The sequence below is a fragment of the Balaenoptera physalus genome (assembly GCF_965194825.1).
Source record: "Balaenoptera physalus genome assembly, chromosome: 12".
NCBI lineage: Eukaryota > Metazoa > Chordata > Mammalia > Artiodactyla > Balaenopteridae > Balaenoptera > Balaenoptera physalus.
This window is the reverse complement of record NC_138897.1, coordinates 4,694,920-4,707,323: the sequence shown is the minus strand read 5'-3', so window position 1 is coordinate 4,707,323 and position 12,404 is coordinate 4,694,920. Positions and strand designations below refer to the sequence as shown.

The following is a 12,404-nucleotide window of genomic DNA, read 5'->3' as shown; positions in this document are numbered from 1 at the left end:
CCCTGAAGACAAGCTCTCGCCCCTTCTCCGGGCGGCTGCTCGGCGCCCTGCACTCTCTTTTACAGACTCCCGCCCCTCGGACCCCTGGGCGCCCTCGGCTGCAGCCCTGCCCCCCATCCCCCCACTTGGGTCTCCTCCGAGCGCTTCCCGGGGTGAGATCCTGAGTCGGGGGTCCGGGACAGTCTGGGAATGTCGTGGCGGCCCCCGCCCGCCCTTCCCAGGCAGCTCCTGAATCCCACCGCCGTCTCCCAGGCTGCCAAAAACTCCAGGGCGTCCTTGCCAGGGGTAGAAAAGCGCCGCACTCTCTGAACGTTTCCCTTCCCCCTGGCGAGGAGAAATGGTTCACTGAATGTATCTAACCCTGTGTTTCTGTGTATTTGCAACGTTCTCTGGGGAGCAGGCTTCCATGTTCCGTCGCAGTCATCGTATGAGGTCGGCAGGAGCCCCGGCCTTCAGAGCTGCCCCTGGTTCTTTCCAGCCCTCCCCGACCCCACCCCAGCTGCCCTCCGCTCCCTAAAAGCATTTCTCCCCTAAACGGAGAGCCAGGGCGGGGGAACTGTCACAGCTGAAGGCCTCTGAAAGCTGCTCTGCCCCAGAGGCTCCTGCATTCACTCAACAAAAGCCTATTCAAGGCCTGTTGTACAGCCAGCCCATCCCAGTAGGTCAGGCCCTACCTGACCGCCCTGCACCTAAATTTCACATATTCCCACCCTCCACCCCCAGTGAGGAGATAACAGGAATTACTCTCGCCCTGATGGAACATCCTGTAATCATCCCTGAGGAACTGGCTTCTTAACCTTGTCTATTCTGCAACTTGCTGGTTTAGCTTTAAGTTTCGTGGCCCACTGGTGAAGTTCTCCAGGAATTATGAAGCATCCAATTAACAAATGCTCAGCCCTCAGGAACACTTTGGGTACACCGCAGCTATTCCCTAATGCAACAGACACTTGGGCTTTGGGGATCACTTGGCTGGTAACAGTAGTGCCTGTTCGAGTTCCTTCTGTGTGACTGTTTCTCCCACCTCCACCCTACCCGCCCCCCCCCCCCAGGGCACACCCCACCATAAGAACCACGTGGGAATATTTCCCTAGGCTGGCTGTACGAAAACTTGGTCTCTTCTTTTAAAATATTGCAGTTGTGGAGTAAAGGAGGCATCCTAGGACGCTGCTCTAAAATCTTGGCTTGATGGTGTAAAGCTGATTCCCTGTCCCAAGAATTTTATTGGGAGGGGGCGGGAATAGGAAGAGGAATAAGATACAAAAGTGGTAACACTTCTCCTTTAAAACCTAGGCGTGAAAACAACAGGGGAAAAGCAGAGCATGAAAGCAAAATTAATATTAGGATTTGCAAGGTAAGTTCTACTTTCGTAAGATTTAAAAATACGTTATTAATAATACTTCTTTTGGCATTTTTATAAAGAAAAGTATACCAAAGAAAATGATAATCCCACAGTAAAGAGATCCTTTAAGCATTCAGCATATTTTAAAATGAAATATAGTTGACATACATGAGCATCATTTTAATACAGAAGATATTGTACTCTCTAGAGCCAAAACAAAACGCTTAGAATGCAGAACTTACGCCGGCTGCCACCCTCTTGTGCAGTTTGTACGCTGCACAAAGCCACGGAGGGGTGGATGGGGCTGAAGTCCACCAGAGCCCAGGCCACCAGGCCCTTTTCCTGGGGGCCCCATCCGACCAGAGGGGATGCCTTTTGAAATGACCTGTGCAAAGGGGGCTTTTTTGGGGATTCGCATGACAGTGCCTTACAGGCCAGCTGTACCCTTGGTACTAGATATTCCCCTAGAGCAGCAAACAACTAAACAGATAATTACATTAGCAATAAAACGTGAAGCTTTGGCTTAACAAGCAAGGTAAAATGAGTCTGGTCTCATCTCCCAGGAGCCCCGCGTGCTGGTAGCACCAGCACGTAATTCCCGGTGACTGGCAGCCTTGGCGGGGCCTGGCAGGGAGCCTGCGGGTCAGGATTAGGGGACAGGCAGAGCTGGGGGGGTGGCTTGGCTCAGTGCAGGCTTCACATGGAGTTGATCTGAAGAGTCTTTGACTCCTTCAAAACATTGTATGAAATCCAAGAACCACTTTTCCGTGCTCCCTTACCCAGACTGTGAACACTGAAGTCATAACACTAGAAATGGCTTGAGTGCAGTGATCCTGCCAAGCATACTCTGGTCACACAGATATTCACAAGGTGGTTTTCCTTTGTCTTGAAGGAGATGGAGACGTGTCTCTTTATAACCACACGAGGCAAAAAGTCCTCTGAGCTGGTGAAAGGGGCCCAGGGTTCCAGGGCCCTGTGCCCACACTCAGGCACCACCACAGCCAAGCAGAGCGAGTGTACTAACCAGGGTGTGTCTGCTTTAACTAAGCACTTAGACTAAACTGTATTTGTTCACTTACTTCTTCCATCAGACCAGAGGCTACTTGAGGGTAAGGACTGCGTCTCCCAGCACCTAATCTGGTACCTGAATCAAAGGAGGTCCTTAAAGACCTGCTAAAGAAATGAGTGGAATATGTATCCTAGCTTTTCCTCTGAAAGATCAGAAAACTTCGAGCACTCTGGAATTTTTCTTGAGAAAGTGCTTTTAACACATAAATATTTCTCTCTGATTTCCTCAGGCTCAATGGAGCAATCCAGACACGTCACAGGGTTAGGAATACGTTTGAACATATCCTTTGGATTCTGAACTCATCTACTGGCAGTTGAACTTGTCGCTGAGAACAGAATATGAATATTTTGCTTATAGGCCTTTCTTGGAAGAAAAGGTAAAATTCTATAGTTTCGACTCTGATTATATTAGACAAATAGGTTTATTAGTGCTCAATTCTACTACATTTCTATGATCTCATAAAAGTATTTTTCTTCCTGAAAGGACTTTGACAGCAACAAGTATCCCTGTGTTTCTATAGTACTTGGTATATTCCCAGACATTAGCTCATACAATTCGCCTAGCAACCTGGTAGGGTGGATTGAGTGAATGTTGTTATCTAATATTTCATAGAAAAGGGTAAGGGCCTTTTTTTTTTTTTTTTTTACTATCATCTGTTAGTGGGAGTGACAGGGTTAGAGGCTGACTCACCTGCTTCTAGGTGTGATATTCTAACGCCTGTTTCCGTGTTGGAGTTGCCCACCTTAGAAATGAGCGGGTGAAGTGTTCTGTGCATCTCACAATCATTTATTGACGTATCCTGCCTCAGGCCAAGAAAGTTTCAAACATTTATCAGCTTTACCAGTCATTTGCAAAATTACAGTTGGAATAGGATTTTAGCTCATGCCCAGCTTTGCCACTGTCTCTCTGGCCCTCTCCCAGCAGTGGCGACCACATTTGCACAAGGGTCAAAGTGCAGGAAAGGGGAGGCCACCTTTCGGAAGGGGGCGAGTTTCCGATCACCTGCACGGTTGCGGGGTGAGGGAGGATAAGCCTGAAAATGAGAGCCAGCCAGACTTCCCTCCCCACTCAAAACCATCTCCCCTCAAACTCATCCCACACTTCAGCAAGCTCAGCTACTCCATGCTTTACTTTATCCAGATACTTACCTTGCTTTCCTCCGAAGCGAGACCAGCCTGTTTTAAAATGAGAGTTTTGTTTGGAAAGGAAGAAGTTACTTCTTTGTCTGGGACCAGCCTCGGGGTGGGGATGGGAGATCTGGGTGTAGGTCTCACTGGGAGCCCTTTGTAACCGGAAGCCTGGGTTCCAAGAGCTGAGGAGACAAGAGCTTAGAATGGTTAGCAGAAAAGTGGGGCTTCTCTCGCAGTTTTGCCTAGACTTCCAAAATCATCTAGTTCATAAAGATCAATAACTGTTTTACCCTGATTCGGGAGAATTAAGAATAGGTGAATGGGCTTCCCTGGTGGCGCAGTGGTTGAGAATCTGCCTGCCAATGCAGGGGACACGGGTTCGAGCCCTGGTCTGGGAGGATCCCACATGCCGCTGAGCAACTAGGCCCGTGAGCCACAATTGCTGAGCCTGCGCGTCTGGAGCCTGTGCTCCGCAACAAGAGAGGCCGCGACGGTGAGAGGCCCGCGCACCGCGATGAAGAGTGGCCCCCGCTTGCCGCAGCTAGAGAAAGCCCTCACACAGAAATGAAGACCCAACACAGCCAAAAATAAATAATAAATAAATAAAATTAAAAAAAAAAAAAAAGAATAGGTGAAGGATACGGGCAAAGGTGTAGTGTTGGGATTTCCTTTCCAGCACAGTTGCCAACAGCAACAGCTGGAAGTTGCCTCAGTGTGTGTCCCAGGGGTTGGGTTGATCAACGGTAGTCATCCACCAGTGGAACCATGCGTACTGTCACCAGAGGCTGGACATGAAGCCTGTGTTGATAGGAAAGGTGTTATTGGAGAAATGGTCCTTTTTCCTGGCCCTGCACCGTCCCTTCTCAGTGCACACCCCACGTCTTCTTAGGGAATCACACCTCTCACGCTCCGTCCTGCGGTTTGTCCCGAAATGCAGGGGTGGTGAGGGCTTGTGAGAAAGCCCGCTGAAGAGAACAGAGAGACAAGCTCCCAACCGCAGGGTTGGTCTGGGCTCCCAGCAGGCCAGCGGGATGGAAGGGACTCACTTCTCAGCTGTGTTGGAACCGTTGGGAAAGAGGAGGCTTCTTCCCCCTGAGGATGCCAATGCCGGGCTCTGAGGGTGCGGGGGCCAGAGGGCCATCGCACGAGGATCTGCTGGAGGATGAGACCAACCTCGAGGAAGGAGGGGATGGGGAGCAGGATTCCTCAGGACTTCATGTGAGCGCCTGACTTTTTAATTACCCAGTGGATAGATTCCCTTTGTGGCTGAAGCCAATTTGGCTTGGGTTTCTGACATTTACAATGGACAGAGTCTTGGTCAGTAGACATTCATGATACGTCATGGAGTGAAAAGGCAGGTTTCAAAACATTATGTTCCGTCTTAGTTTTTAAAAGCATACCATATACTTATTTATAGACACAAAAATTCTTGGAAAGAGACATCACAATGTATGTTATCTCTAGCTGGAGGAATGACAAGTGATTTTTCTTTTCTTCTGTTAATTTTCTAATTTTATGTAAGACAAGCATGCCTTATTTGTGTAATGAAAACATTTTTATTTAAGGAGATGAATTACAGGAAGAGAAGCAGACATCAGGGCTCTGGGATCAGTAGCTTCTAGTCTCAAGAGCTGCTGTGATGCTGGACGTCTGAGAGGTGCAGCCCTTGGCCATCCTGAACCACTTTGTAAGGGCTAGTTCGTCTTCTGTGACCTCTCAGCCTTGTTCCTTTTTCTGTAATAATGCTTACCGTGGTGGGAGTTCATTCATTCATTCATTCACTCTGTAAGCGCCACTACTCTAGTGTTAAAGACGTCAAGATGAATGACACAGGGTCTCAGTCCTCCTTTGCTGGGAGCACATACTCTACAGCATGGAATTCTCTGCAACAGGATCTGCTGCATCTCTGCTCCTCTCTGTTCCTTCCTGACCACCCGGGCCCTCTGAGGGACCCTGACAAAGGACAGGTCTGGGGCTGCTGTTGCCAAACCTCTGCTGGACCCAGGACCACCTGCTAGGCCTTGCGCTGCACGTGCACACGGGGATCCCGCCAGGACTGGAGTGGGAGCCCCAGGTGGGGAGGGGCTGTGGGCCAGGCCATGGGATGATAGAGGTTCTTTTCTCTTTCATCCTTGTCAACTTCCAGGAGCCAGAGAAAGCCTCTCACCATCTGCCCGAAACTCAGGAACGGCTCCTGCCCCTCCCAACTCCTGCCTGGAAGATGAAGGGACACAATTTCCTCCTTCCTAAGGGCAGGTAGACTCCGAGATCAGAGACCCTCCACACCTTAGGTTTTCAGATTGCTGGGCTATGGTCGTCGTCATTGTTTTTTAACAGATTTATTGAGGCATGTTTTACATACATGAAATTTCCTCCATTTTAGGTGTACAGTTCAGTGATTTTCAGTAAATTTACAGGGGCTGTGCAACCACTCACACCATCCAGTTTGGGAACATTTCTGTCACCCCAGAAAGATCTGTCTCGGGCACCCATTTGCATTTGCTCCCTGTTCCCACCCCCAGCCCCAGGCAACCACTGATCTGTCTCTGTAGGATTGCTTCTCTTTGGACATGTCATCTAAATAGAATCGTACAATAGGCGTCTTTTGCTTCTGGCTTCTTTCACTCAATTTAATGTTTTTGAGGTTCATCCGTGTGGTAAGAGTATCAATCCTTCATTCCTTTTGTATTACTGGGTGGTATTCTATCGTATGGATAAGTCATGTTGTTTATCCATTCATCAGTTGATGGACATTTGGGTTGTTCCCACTTTTTGGCTGTTGCGAATAATGCTGTTATGAACTTTTATGTACATGTCTTTATGCGAACATATGTTTTTATTTTTCTTGAATTCGTAGGGATGAAATTGCTGGGTCTTATGTAAATTTACCTCTAGCTTAAGGAACTGTCAAACTGTTCCAAAGTGGTTGTACCATTTTACATTCCCATCAGAAGTTACAAGGATTCCAGTTTCTCCACGTCCTTGCCGACACTCATTATATTGGTTCTAGTGGCTGTAAAGTGGCATTTCACTGTGGTCTTAAAGTGCATTTTCCTCATGAAGAGTCATCGTCTTATCTTCCGTGGCCAGAATTGGCCCCACGATTTCTGTGATCACTCTTTCCTTGTCCTGCAATTTGGTCCTTTTGTGATAGAACTGCATTTCAGGACCTTGAGTGCATCTCCTTGTCCTTCAGTCTGGAGCACCGGTGATGCTGGTTAAAGGGATGTGAGCTAAAGGCCGGCAGACACTCAGCATGATTTCCTGAGTTATCTTGAACGTGAGACTCTGGAACCACCCACTGCAGTCTTTGCTGTGCTGTTTTGCTGGTGCCTTTGCTGTGTGTTAAGGTTGGCCCGAAATCTTTGCACAGAACAAATCACTGTGTTCCTTGCAGGGTTCGCCTTGGTCGTATAAGCCTTGGAGTTTCCTAACCCCCACACAGTTGCACTACATTGTTTGGGACAAACTTTAGGAAATCTCTGACCTTTTTTTGGCCTCGTTTCTTGCATTTTCATTTCAACTCAAGACACAGCTGCTGGTTGGGATTTCCCTCCAGTACGAGGGGAGCGATGGGAGTGGTCACACTCCTCCCTCTTACCCGGAGCCCCTGCTCCAGCCCACATCGTGTGCGGTGCTGTCTTCGAGCAAGCGCACGTGAAAGGTCGGTATCACGCCCATTGCATTCATGTGAAAGCACCTCGCTGGGAAAAAATGCATCCTGCGATCTGGCCTTGAGACTCCTACACAAGGGCTCTTAGGAAAGGGTGACATTCCAGAATTTACTTCCCTTTTGGCGAATGACATGCCGCTCTGCAGGGAGCGTGCTCCACCCTAAAGCGTGTCTGAATTAGTCTGCAGCTGGAACTGCTCACCTAGCTCAGAGCTGGGTCCCGTTAAGGGGGTCTCCTTCACCAGCAGATGAAAGCAGAAGGCCCTCAGCTCTGGTGGGTCCAGGTTGCTGAAGTCGGGAGAGCCTACTGCCTTTGCCAGATATGCGTCCTGAAAATACTGATAGTTCTGGGATGAGAGTTTTCTCACCGGGTTATTGGATGTCAGCCTATGAGAAGACACAGTGTCAAGTCACCCCCATTTCCCCTCCCCCCCATTAACCTTGGCTCTCCAAGTGCTGTTGAGAGACAGCGGTGGCCTCGTGAGTGAAAAAGATCGCATTATTACATCCAAGAGATTGTGCCGCCTGAGCCCCACTCCCCAGAAAGCATCTCCCGGCTTTCACCTCCTCAGGGTAGCGGGCTGGACGCCGAGGAATTCAAGATGAAGAGACACTGCTTTTCCCAGTTGGTGGGAGAACCAGGTTTGTAAAACACAAACACACACACCCAGGTGTTCAGACAGTGGCGGGTGGAGCAAGGGGAGGGGAGTCAGGTGAGACCCTGAGGAGGTGGTCCTGGAGGGGACTCTTGAGGGTGGAGCGGCGGCCACCAGTAATGAAGGAGGACCCGGGCCTCCACAGTGAAGACACGGAGGTGCAGATGGAGGGCCTGGGGCGGGGCCCGTGCAGCAGGGGGGACGGAGCGGCCCAGCAGGCAGCGCATCGCAGAGCTATCGGGACCCTTGGTCTGGAGCGTGGCAGTCGGCTTCCTTGTCCGAGAAGATAACTCATAGCCCTATTTAGGCGGGACTGGAGGCCGCCTCTGGGGAGAGGAGGGGCCTTCATCCTGGACGGAAACCTGGATGTGAGGCCTCAGAGGACCAGCTGAGACCTTTAGTGGCCTCCAAAGCGCTGAAAGGGTGGTGGCACCCTGCCCCCCAACTAAATCAGCATGAAAATAACCCTCAGCCATAAATTAGCTGCATGGAAGTCTAACAAATTTAGCTTTCCCCGTGATGATTATTCCATTGCTTCCCATGAAATATCCAAAATAAAATTAAATACTTTCAACACATATTTTGAGTTTTCGTGCCATGCATATGTCCTAAGCCTGTGCTCACAATCCCCACCGAAAAGTGCAGTCAACATCGTATGTGCTTAGGGGATTGCAAATTAAAACAACAGTAAGCTATCAGCTATCACTACACATCTATTAGAATGGCCAAAATCCAAAACACCGACAAAACCATCCTTCTGGTGAGGATGTGGAGTAATAGGAACTCTTTGTTTTTTGCTGGTGGGGATGCAAAATGGTTCCATCCACTCGGCAAGACAGCTTGGCAGTTTCTTACAAAAGTAAACATATTCTGACCATATGATCCAGCAATTACACTCCTTGGTATTTACCCAAAGGGTTTGTGTCCACACAAAAATCTGCACCTTGATGTTTATAGCAGCTTTATTCATGATTGCCGACACTTAGAAGCAACCAAGATGTCCTTCAGTATGTGAATGGATAAATAAACTGAAAGGTATATAATTCCCCATTGGGAAACATTTTTTTATTGTGGTAAAATATATATAACATAAAATTTACCATTTTAGCCATTTTTAAGTGTATAGTTCAGTGGCGTTAAGTACATTCATTTTGTTGTGCAAAGAATACCACCATCTCCAGAACTTTTTATCTCCCTAAACTGAAACTCTGCCCCATTAAACAATAGCTCCCATTCCTCCCTCTCCCCAGCCCCTGGCAACCACTATTCTACCTTCTGTCTCTATGAGTTTGACTACTCCAGTTTGACTACTCCAGGTACCCCATAAATGGAATCCTACAGCATTTGTCCTTTTGTCTGGCTTATTTCACTGAGCATAATGTCCTCAAGGTTCATCCATGTTGTAGCCTGTGTCAGAATTTCCTACCTTTTCATGGCTGAATCGTACTCTGTTGTATGGATAGACCACATTTTGCTTATCTATTCATCTGTCCATAGACACCTGGATTGATTCCACCTTTTGGCTGTTGCGAATAATGCTGCCCTGAACATGGGCGTTCATACATCTGCATGAGTCCCTGCCAGAATGCATGATTGTTAATAAAGGAAAATATCAAGCGATAACGAAAGTGAGCCTTCTGATAAAGCACGGTTGCTTCTGTGAAATCAGAAAACGGATTCTCTGTAAAGCACAGATTATGGCTGTTCTGATTGCAACTAACATATACCAGCAATGGTTTTTTTTTTTTAAGTTACAAAAACTATATTTTACGTGCTTGCCAAGATACAGGATTACTCAGGAAGAAAATCTCTCGTACAACAAATGCCAGTCAATGCAAATAATCAAGTAACTCCAGCCAAAGGGGGGAAAAAGTTGCCTTTTCGTCGTGCAGACCAATTACCTCACCTAATTCCCTGACTAGCAGCTTCCGCCAGCCTCCCGGCCCCCTTTCCAGTCTCATTGCCAAGGTCTTCTCATTCTGTCATGTAATTTTTTCCCTTACCCACTTGCTCCTTCCGCCAAGTGCACTTACCCTTTTGCTTTCACAGATTGCCGTTTTCATGGGGAATTTCTGCTTACTGGTCCCTGAGCCTTGCCTGCCCCTCACATCCCAGTCGTCTTAGACTGTGAATTCCAAGAAGGCAGCCAAGGTACTGGTCTTATTTACTTTGAGCTGGGAAGTTGCCTGCGTTCCCCGCCTCTCCAGCAGCCCTGGATGGTGGATGCACTGAAGGGAACCAGGGTGGGGAAGTCTCAGAGCAGGTCCTGGCCCCAGGGCTCCGTCCCCTCCTCACATCAGAGAGTGGACATCTCACCAGCATAATGAATGAGCTGGTCTGGTTCAGAGCAGTCAGGAAGCAGATTTCTGGGTGTTTCTTTTCCATAACATGTAGTGTTTTCAGTGCTCCTGGCTCCTGACATTTTTGGCAATTCTCACAGCTTAGTCACTTTCGGTGCTAAACAATAGCCTATTTTATAAGTAGTAAAGAATCTCATCCTGTTGAACAGTAGTGCTCCAGAGTTCACTTACAAATCCCCTCCTTTCTTGGCTCAGGTCAGCCTCGGACCAGAACATCTGTGCTGAGGAGGGGGGTGCGATCTCTTTTCTTTGTATTTCTTAGCCTCCCTTCTTCCCTACTTGCAAGTAATGATGGTGTGATTTCATCCCTTCCAATCCTTCTGTCTTTAATTTTTTTGAACCTCCTGTCAGTCTTGTTTAGAAGTAGTAGTAATAAGCATCCGTGTCATACTACTACATTATTTTTCCCTGTGACTAAGTCAAATATTTTATTTGTATAACTGAAGAAAATGGGCAACTGGTATTGGGCGCTTTAAGGAATTTTGCTATAATGAGGGCCTTTCTGATGCTGATCATTGAAAGTACATGGGAATAATCTGTGCAAGTTCTAACTGATCTTAGCTTCTACAGTTTGATTTCTAAACCAACATACAGTGGAACTGACTTCTGTGTGAACGTGTGTAGCATTCTATAAATTTTCACACGTGTGTATATAGAGTCAAGTAACCGTATATACAGAATAGTTCCACCATCCAAAAAACCCCCTCATGCTGCCCTCCCCCTCCACCACATCCCCTGGTAATCACTGAGTTTTGTCCTTTTGAGACCGTCACGGAAATGGAACTGATCTCAGGTGGCCTCGGCCTGCAGCGGCTTGAAGCAGAGTTTCGGTTCCTGGCCAGAGATTGAGGTCGGGTCGCGGCAGTGAGAGCACCGAATCCTGGCCACTAGACCAGTGGTCAGTGACACGGCCCTGGCTCTCTGGCTCTGCAGAAAAAGAATTCCCACAAAGATGGAAAGTAGTGAAACATGTAAAGTATTTATTAGGAGAAAAAAAGAGTACGTGTGGATAGACACACGGGCGGACTCAGAGAGTTGTGCCCTCGCAGCAGTTTAAATCACTTATATGGGGCATTTCTTCCGTGTTTCCTTTGTCCAATCATTTTGCTTTGCCTGGTTCAGACTCCATATTTGATGTATCTCAGGATTTTCCCATGTGTGCACACGCATCTCTTAGCCAAGATGGATTCCACGGAAGAGGCCTATGGGTAAGTGAGCATCAGTTGGCATCACTCCGCTTTTGACCTCCAAGGAGCCTTTCTGCGCATGTGCAGTCGGGGAGGTCTCCTGACTTCAAGAATGAGGAGTATGTGGTCTCTTATCTTCTACCTGGGCAGGGCCCAGCCTCCTCTCTCAATTGTCCTGTTATTCCCGTCTCGGAGTATTGGTCCACAAGGAACAAACTCAAACTGTTTGCCCTGGGGGCCCATCTGTCTCCTGCCCCAGAGCCATACATTTTTGAGACTAGCTTCTTTCACGCAGCATCATGCTTTTGAGATTCGTGCAAGTAGTTGCATGTCTCAGTAATTTATTCCTTTTCTTTATTGAGTCATATTCCATTGTACGAATGTTACCACAGTTTACCCATCCACCTGTTGAAGAACACTTGAGTTGTTTCCAGTTTGGGCTGAATATGAATAGACCTGCCAGGAATAGTCATGTCCAGGTTTTTGTGTGAACATACATTTTTATTTCTCTAGGAATCTCATACCTAGGAATGGGATTGCTTAACTTTACAAGAAGCTGCCAAATTGTCTTCCAAAGTGGCTATGCCACTTTACATCTCTACCAGCCGTGCTGAGAGTTCCAGGGGCTCTGCATCCTCACTAGGACTTGCTATTGTAAGTATTCTTTTATTCCAGCCATTGTAACAAGGAACAAGTCCCCTGCCCTCTTGGAATTTACAGTCTGAGACACCATTGTTGTGAAGGGGCCTGTAAGGCTTGCAGACAACACACTGTGGCCTTAGTTTGCATGTCCCTAACATCTAATGGTGTCGAACATCTTTTTATGTGCTTATTTGCTGTCTGTAGATCCTCTTTAGTAAAGTGTCTACTCAAGCCTTTTCTCAATTTTTTTTTTTAAAGAGATGCCTTTATTTATTTATTTTTAATATTTTTAAAATTTTTTTGGCTGTGTTGGGTCTTCGTTTCTGTGAGAGAGCTTTCTCTAGTTGC

At 47.6% G+C, this 12,404-nt stretch overlaps 1 long non-coding RNA gene across 1 annotated transcript; it reads left to right on the top strand.

Annotated features, from left to right (window-relative positions):
• The first annotated feature begins 39 nt into the window (after window positions 1-39).
• LOC309639920 lies at window positions 40-12,404 on the top strand. The gene is made up of 5 exons (XR_014251923.1): window positions 40-152; window positions 401-3,853; window positions 4,170-11,203; window positions 11,350-11,435; window positions 11,928-12,404. It is a non-coding gene; the product is annotated as an uncharacterized lncRNA (long non-coding RNA).